Raw genomic sequence first — 9,019 nt, 5'->3', positions numbered from 1 at the left:
TTTCATTCCTCTGACGTGTTTATATCTCTTTTAATTTAAATGTTATTGGTTCTAAAGAATATATTTAAAATAGTCTTTCGTAAAAAAAAAAAAATAGTCTTTCGTGTTCTTACAACAGAAACATCGTTCTCTTAATAAAGTCAAAACAAACTGAACTTTTGTAAATGTTTTGTAAATTTCTGTATCTTTCCCTGTAACTAACTTATTCTTTAGAAATGGCTGCTCCAAAAATAAATAACTAAAACCAGTGAATTGTACGCTTGATGGGGTGAATTCTATCTCAGTAAAGCCGACACTAGATTCAAGAATAAGGTAGCACTAACGCCTTTTCTCTCTCCCCGTTTGATTCGCTTGTTCTTGTAGTCATCATTTCCGTATTCACGCAGCAGGAATTACTGAGCACCTACTGTGTGCGTCAGACATGGACACTGTGGTGAGCAGCCCTCTTAAGGTCTGTGGAGTAGTGGGGCGCCTGGATGGCTCAGTCGGTTGGGCATCTGACTCTTGATTTCGGCTCATGTTGTGATCCAGGCCCTGCACTGGGCTCCATGCTGGGCGTGGAGCCTGCTGAAGATTCTCTCCCTCTTCATCTGCCCCTTTCCCCCACATTCGCTCACTCTCTTTTCTCTCTCTCTCCCTCTCTCCCCCACCTAAAATAAATCAATCTTTTTTTTAAAAGTTTACAGAGCAGTGATAGATTTGGAAATGTGAGAAGGTGATGGCAGTACGGGGTGATAAGTGCTGTGAAGGGTAACGGGGGGAGATGCAGAGCAGAGACGCCTGTTCCCCTCCTAGAAGTCCAGAAGGTCCTCCGGCAGGAGGTGGAGAGGAGAGAAACTTTCCAGTATCGCTGGAGGGAGAATAACCATGCACGCCAAGTCTTAGAGGGCAGAGAGTGTCTCGTGTGTGTGCAGGGAACGGAACATCCCACAGGACTAGGTGGCTGGGGTGTGGGCACTGGAAGTGTTAAAAATGGTACCAGGAAGCCACGTGAAGTTGGATAATGAGGGGCCTTGGGGAGTGTAACTTATCCCAAGGATCACGAAACCAACGCAGAATTCTAGAAAGAAGGATCCAAAGTAAAAAAAAAAAAAAAAAGCCAACTGCAATGACATCGCAGAATAGCCACAGGATGAAGCCCGTAAATGGAAAGGAAAGAGGGAGTGAAACATGGTTTAAAGGAGTCCAATCAAAAAGAAAAAGTCCACTGAAAAACAAGTATTGGAAAAATGACAGTGTGATACACTGATCACAACTCCTCCAATCTTTGACCTGTCAAGCCAGGTGAGTGAAGATAAACGCATCACCAATTTTTTTTAAATTTATTTTTTTAATTTATTTTATAAGTAGGCTCCACGACCAGCGTCGAGCCCAAGGCAGGGCTTGAGGTCACGACCCTGAGATCGTGACCTGAGCTGAGATCAAGAGTCGGATGCTCAACCAATGGAGTCCCCCAGATCCCCCCCATACCACTGATTTATTAATCCATACACAATACAACCCAGTCTTTCTTGAGCACCTTAAAAGTATCTGCTAATTTTTTTTTTTTTAAACAAGTATTAGAAACCCCTTTCCTTGGTATCTGTGAGCATGAGTCAGCTAAAGGCTGTGCCAGGTATGGCAGAGGACTATGGAGGAGACCCATCTCTCTGATCCAGCTCTGATCTTAGAGCCCATTTGGCAAGCTGTCTATTGTATGAGGGTAGGACTCCAGGAACCAGAGCAGAGGGTGCATTGGGCAAATGATTAGTTGTCCACCCAAGATTAGTTCTCCACACTCCACCCAACAAAGTTCATCTTTTCCTACATATTTTTCAACATTTGTTTATGAAAAATTTCAAAGATAACAAAAAAAGTTGCAAGGATTCTACAGTGAAAACCCATACACCGACCACCTCCATTTAACAGTTGTGACGTTTTCCCCTGACTTATTTTTAAGATTTCTTTAAATAATGATTCTTGGGGCAGCAGAATTGCTCAGTTAGCTAGACTGGGAGGTTAGAAGAGAGCAGTGGTGCTCGGTGTTTTAGAAAGAGGTCTATGATTTCCAGCTCCCCGTCCTGTGCAGAATGGAGATGTGGTCTAACAAGTGTAAAAGGCATTTCTATGAAAATCCACTGGAAGCTATAAAAATTAAGTCACTTGCAGGGGTGCCTCCGTGGCTCAGTCGGTTAAATGTCAGACCCTTGGTTTTGGGTCAGGTCATGGGATCGAGCCCCAAGTGGGGCTCTGTGCTCAGCGGGGAGTCTGTTTGAGATTCTCTCTCTGCCCCTCCCCTCCCCTCAAATAAATACATAAATCTTTTAAAAAATTAAATCACTTTCAGATATCCCCACTTTGACTGAAAAGCATGTGTTCAAGGGATCATGGAAGACCTGCCTCATACAATCTGATCCGTGATGGCCACACAGTGGCTACGCTCACAGAGCCCACTGCTGTCCCTGGAGTTTTCGGTACCGCCCAGAACCAGAGGAGAGAAAGTGCCCAGTTTGTGAGAGCACAATATGGACTAATAAGGCACATGGAAAATAGACAAGTGGTCTTTGATCAAATGACTTTTTTTTAAAAGATTTCATTTATTTGACAGGGCGCCTGGGTGGCTCAGTGGGTTAAGCCTCTGCCTTCGGTTCAGGTCATGGTCTCGGGGTCCTGGGATCGAGCCCCACATCGGGCTCTCTGCTCGGCGGGGAGCCTGCTTCCCCCTCTCTTTCTGCCTGCTGCTGTGCCTACTTGTGATCTCTCTCTCTCTGTCAAATAAATAAATAAAATCGTTTAAAAATATTTTTAAAAAGGTTTTATTTATTTGACAGAGAGAGACACAGCAAGAGAGGGAACACAAGCAAGGGGAGGGGGAGAGGGAGAAGCAGGCTTCCCACTGAGCAGGGAGCCCGATGCAGGGTTCAATCCTAGGACCCTGGGATCATGACCTGAGATGAAGGCAGACACTTCTAGGAGCCCCTGGTCAGGAGATTTCTATCAGAGTGGTTTGAAGCCCTCTGAACCAAGTTAGGACAAAAACATTACAGTGTATGTAAGAGCCATAGGTACTTTTTTTTTTTTAGATATTTATAAAACAAGAAGGCATCACTCAGAAAAGTTACTTTTTAAATCACAGTCTTATATGAAGAAATTAAAGCTTGGACTGGTAAAGGGATTTGCTTAAGGTCACACAAGCACTTGGTGACAGAATTGCGATTAAAACCTTGGCCTCCACTCCCAGTCTAATGGAGCGGGGGTGGAGTGAGAGGGGCGAGTGGGCAGAGGTTGGGTCTGTCCTGCTCTCCACCCTCACTTAACGCTGCAGCCCTGGGTCTACCCCTCTTCTCTTGTTGAGAAAAGAGCAATTTACTGTTCTTCAAATACAGTTAGGAGTAGAGAAAAGAGACTTTTGTTGTTGGCTTTTTTAAATACAGAGCTCACATGAACAGGACTAGATTTAAATATTAGTCCTTTGTGTCCGCGGAAGAAGCTGTAGAAAGAAATGAGCATTTCACAGTAGCCTTTTCTCAGGGGAACAGCTGTGAGCCTCGAAGCTTGGGTTTTCTCTTCCTGATATCTCACACATCTAGCCATAACCCTTCATTATAAAATTGGGAACACATTCTCAAGGGAGATGTTATTAACCTAGGACTAAATTTAAAATGTTCTCTGGCTCCCGAAGAGTCAACAGAGGAAAAGCACTACAAAAGCAAGAACCCCAGGACCCCAAACAGGATTCTGTTTATTTATTCCTATTGGACAAATATTTATACAGACCGAGAGATCAGCACTATATGCGATTTCTCTAGGACTTACTCTATATGTATTATGTGTATATATGTTTACTTCGAACCTGGCACTATTTTAGGGGCTTTGTAAGTAACAAGTCATCTTATCCTTATATCAACCCTGGAAGGTGCCCGTCAGTGAAACTGGCTCCAGGAGCCAGCCCATCAGGAAGTGTATCTAAATACGTGGGAAGGGTGAGCCCAGTGTGTTCAGCCAGTGGACCGAATGGTGATGTCCCAGAATGACACAGAGAACAAGCAAAGGCAGGAAGAGAACCACTGTGCCCAGAAATTTGTGGTAGTTTCCTGCAGTGGTTGCAACAAATTAAGCTTGGTGGCTTAAAACAACACATTTATTCTCCCACAAATCTAGAGGCACAAAGTCCAGAAGCAGTTCCACTGGGTTCTAACCAAGGTGTTGGCAGGACCATGCTCCCTCTAGAGGCTCAAGGCGGAGAAGACATTCCTTGCCTCCCAGCTTTAGGGGGGCTGCTGCCCTCCCAAGACTTGTGGCCACGTCTCTCCCCTCTCCCTGTGAGATCGACATCACCTCCTCCTCTAGGTGTCAAATCTCCTTCTGCTTCTCTCTTCTAAGGACACTTGTGACAGCATTTAGTCCCACCGGATGATCAAGGATAATGGGGGAATCTCAAGATCCTTAACCTCATCACCTTTTTTATAAAAGGCCTTTTCAAAATTAAGTAATATTTACAAGCTCCAGAGATGCTATCTTCAGACAAGATGTTTTGGGGGGCCAGTTTTCAGCCGACCACAAAATCACCTGTCAAAGAGCAGACCCTTCCACCCAACCCATGCGCCCACGCACATCTTCATACACTCACCAGCCCAAATTTGGACAGGACCCTTCTGGGAAGCATAATCCTTTATCTGCAGCTTCATCAAAGGGAAAGCAGACATCAGAGCCCTATGAGAAACTCTGAAAGGCCCCTTGCCACCCAGCTTCCTAGTTCTGGAGCTGCTACAGCAGAAGCCCGGTGATGGGGCGTGTGTGACGGAGATCTCTGCCTTACCTCGGAGCGGGTCCCTGTACCTCTCGAGAGTCCCTTGCAAACATTTAAAGAGTGTGCTTCCGACTGGTCCCTGTATTTTCCAGAGGTCACCTTGCTTGGACACACTTGGCAGAGCAACACCAAGGTAAACACCTGCTCCGAAGCTGAGCGTTCCCCATCCACCTGTGGCTTTAATTCGGATGCAAGGTCAGAATCGGCCCCATGTGTGCTCTGCTGGCAAACAGGACGACTTGCATCTCTTGCAGAAGGTGCTTCTTGTGCTGATTTCTGTCCTGCCCTTGTATTCCCTTTGTGCTGATTTCTAAACCCACTTCTTAAAAAATTGCATTTTATTGTGTTGTGTGAATTTTTATAAAGCAACCTGAAGCTGCCTTTGGAACAGAGGTGGCGTATAAATCCTATCAAACCATTTAAGGCAATTAAGTGTGAGACCAGGCACATGTCTATTCCAGAGCCTGTCTCCTGCCCTACGGAGCGTGCTCCCCTTCCTTCTTCGACAGCAGGGGGAGATAAAGTCAACTTCTAGGTCTTTGATCAGGCTCCTTCCCATCTGAGGTCCCGGCACCATGGAAATGCTTTGGCAGGAGTGGCAGAGCCTGGATGGGTTGACTCATCTAGGAGACAGTCAGCTAGGGTGTGCCTGATGGACGCTCGTAGAGAGGAGTCAGTCACGTGGCATATGACGACAGGGGACTGAGTTGAACCTGTCTTCCCTGGTGCTTCTGCCAGCAGGACGGGTGAGGATCAGCTTCAGAGAGAACCAGCGCCCCGTGGGGCCTGTTGCCGGCCTTGGCATGCCGGGAACACACTGCTCCTTGAGTCTGGCGAGTGAGCCCCGTCCTCAACCTCCAAATTATCTCCATCTAGATCCCCGGGGTTCTGTGCAGAGGGACACCCCAGACACCCCAGCCAGCTTGGCCGTCAACCTCCACTTCCCACTGTTTTCCCACCTTGTGAAATCCCTGGGATCTCGAAGGCGCTTTCCTGTTTCTCACACAATGTCTTAGAGGCCATCTTCATGGTTTCCCCTTCCATCCTTTCTCCTGGAGCCCCACTCTGGCGTCTTAATTGCCATCCTGTGGGCAGGAGAAAAACAGGGAATGGAGGGTGAGGAGCTCTCTTCCCTGAAGTCTCGGTACAGAGCTGTGCCCTCTGAAGGGACCCGGAACATGCTCTCCGCCGTGGGGTGACTATGATCTCGGTGATTTCTAATGTAAGTGCTCCTCCCACCCAAACCAGCGTTCCCAGTAACAGTGGTCTCTTTGTGCCTGCAGGATGCTCATTAGAGATTCTCTGTCCTGGAAACAGAACAGGAAGCAGGAAGGAAGGTCTCTGAGCTTCTGTCTGAGGTTGGCAATGGGTAATTCTCCAGATGGCATGTGCCCCCGTCCTCTTCTCTCGGGCATTTGCTCTCTGGGGCCATAATGTGTCCTTACTGCCTGGCTTCATGCTTTCGTTTTGCTAATATCGCTCAGTTAGCGCATTTAATAAAGGTTTTGTCCAACATTCTCTAGGTACTCTGTTTGTCCATGCTCTTCAGGGAAGCAGGAGAACCAGACAGGAGACTGGGTGTCTAGGGACCTGTCCTCAGCTGACTGATAGCCAGCGAAGCAGGGTGGAAAGTAATGCATTCTTGCCACAGCTGGCCAGCACGAAGGCGTCAGGCAGGCTGCTGACCCTTCCAGAGCCCGCCTGCACTGGGTGGTTGGAGGCCCACACGCTCTCACAGCATCTTCGCCCCCCGAAACCATGGCCCAGCAGGCGTCAGCTGCCCTTCAGGGGGAACCTCCAGGTGCCATCCTTGCGACGTAAGCTCTACCATCTCCACAGAGAATGAGCCCAAGACACATCTGTCCGAACGCAAAGGACAATCTTCGCATGAAGACAAGCAGACTAAACGTGTTCGGGCTTCTACGATTGGGAGGTTTTCTCAGGACAGAAAGATGAAATTCAACTGCCACCTGGCCCAACGTTGGTGGCTAGAGAGCCTGTGGGTCTCCCGCATGCTTGGCCTGTGTCCATGATCACGGGTTCTGAGAGAAATTAGGTCCATGCGCGTGGAAGTCGGAGCAAGATCCAATAGAAAGCGCCATGCAATGCTTTGTGGAAGACTAAGGCGCTGGGACGGGAGACTGGGGGTCACAGCCCATAAACTCCTCAGACTTTGCTCGGTCCCAGCACCTGCTTGGGCCTGAAACGTCAACAGAACACAAACCACCTCTCAGAACTCCAGCTCTGTCATGTAGCCATGACCTGAGGCAGGTCACATCACCTGTGCTTTTAATCACAGAAATGAAAAATGTCTTATAAAAGCACTCGTTGTTATACATAAGTTTTTGGAGAACTTATGCCCTCCCATCCGTCTGCTCACTCTTCTTTTTTGAAGAATTTATTCGCCCCTCAGGGGCATCTGGGTGGCTGTGGGTTAAGTGGGCTGTCTCTAGATTTCGGTTCAGGTCATGATCTCAGGATCTTGGGATCGAGCCCCACGTCGGGCTCCCACTCAGTGGGGAGTCTGCTGGAGAGTCTCTCTCTCCCTCCTCCTCTGCCCCTCCCCCACTCACACTCACTCTCTCTCTGAAATAAATCTTACAGAAAAAGAAAAAAACCAAAAACCTTGTTCACCCTTCAAAAGCAGCTCAGATGTCCCCTCTGCCAACGCCCCCAGGGTTTGTTGGGTCTCCTAGGCCTCAGTGGCCCTGGTGCTTCCCTGATGACGACACTTGCCCTCCATGTTGGGATCTTTGTGGAAATGGCATCTGCCAGAGGCTCTTCAGGTTCCTGCAGCCTGTGTTCTCGGCTCCTGACTCAACGGGACCAGCACTAAATAAATGTCTTGAGTGAATGGCGTCCCCCTGGGTTACAGGAAAATGGAAGCCAGGGGTCGGGTTGGTGAACAGACTCTGAATTCCTCTCGGGGCATGACAGGAGCTGCATCATTTGCGAAATGCAAGGTTTAAATGATCAGGAACTCTGGGTTCACGGCACAAAGGCCATAGGAAGCTAGAGGTGATTTCTCCAAGTGCTCTGTGCATCGCCTTACACGGGGGCTCTCTGCTTCGGGAAACGTCGCACTGCCTTAGAGCCCATCCAGCCCTCCGCTGGCCACTGAGCCCAGAACAGTCCCGGCTCCAACTCAGAGGTGACGCTGTACGCCAGGAAGCAGGAAAGAACACCGGCGCATTTATATTCTAATGGACCTTCATAAGGACAGTGTATTAGAAAACATTTTATGGTTTGGGATAATGTTAGTATTCCTCACCAAGCTGCATTTACAACAGCACACTCTGTCTGGAGTGCGAGGAAGTGTGGGGCAATGCATATGAACTTCAGATGGTGTATTAAGAACTGTGGTAGGTTTATATGCCTCTTTACCATCGGGCTGAGGAATGTGTCAGCCCCTTTCCCCCCCAGCAAAGGAGAGGCCCCTTGCTTGCCCCGATTTATTCCACTTCTAGCTCTGATAGCCCATCTCATAATGAGATGAGCACCTCCAGAACCCAAAGGCACTATGAATCTAGGGTTGCTGTTCCAGAAGAACCAGAGGCAGCAGACCCAGGGAGCCGTGCATTCTAAATGTGGGTGCTCCCCCAAGCCTGAGACAGCCCTGCAAGCTTCCCTCCCGGAGATGGTACCGTCCTCCCGCATGGACACAAGTAGCGCCTCCTGAACTTCATGTGAAAGGACCACCGGGCCGTCCTGGGAAGATGCTCCGTAGGTCTGGGTGGGGCAGGAGAGTCGGCAGCTCTCCTGGGTGTCCCACGATGCCCGCCTCGAGGGCCAGACTCAACACTAGGTGGCAACTGGATCCACATTAGTCTCTTCTGCGGGACTTCTAGAACCATGCAGAGACCCAGGTCTCACCACTTATTGATTAAATCAGAACAAAGATGGAGGTTCTTGAACCAAGGTCAAGATTCTTCTGAAACCTCTCCCTGCCCCAAGTGGTCAGGGCTGAGCTTGACCCAAGGTTCAAGCATTGTGAACCTCTCATTGTCAAAGGTTCTGGAAGATGACCAGATGTCACCTGGTCCAATCACTTTCACTGTTCTCGTGCCCCCTGCACAGCTGGGCCACACACTGAAGGTGATGTGCTGCCATCTGTCATCGAACTACTACTTTCAACACAGGAAAAGAGCGGGAACGCTCTTCCCTCTCTGTACTCAGCCCAGTTCCCGACACACGGTCACGTACGGAACAGGCTGTCAGCATGCTGGCCTG

Source organism: Lontra canadensis, unplaced genomic scaffold (genome assembly GCF_010015895.1).
Source record: "Lontra canadensis isolate GAN:19392208 unplaced genomic scaffold, GSC_riverotter_1.0 scaffold120, whole genome shotgun sequence".
Classification (NCBI taxonomy): Eukaryota; Metazoa; Chordata; class Mammalia; order Carnivora; family Mustelidae; genus Lontra; species Lontra canadensis.
Note: the sequence above shows the minus strand (reverse complement) of the source record.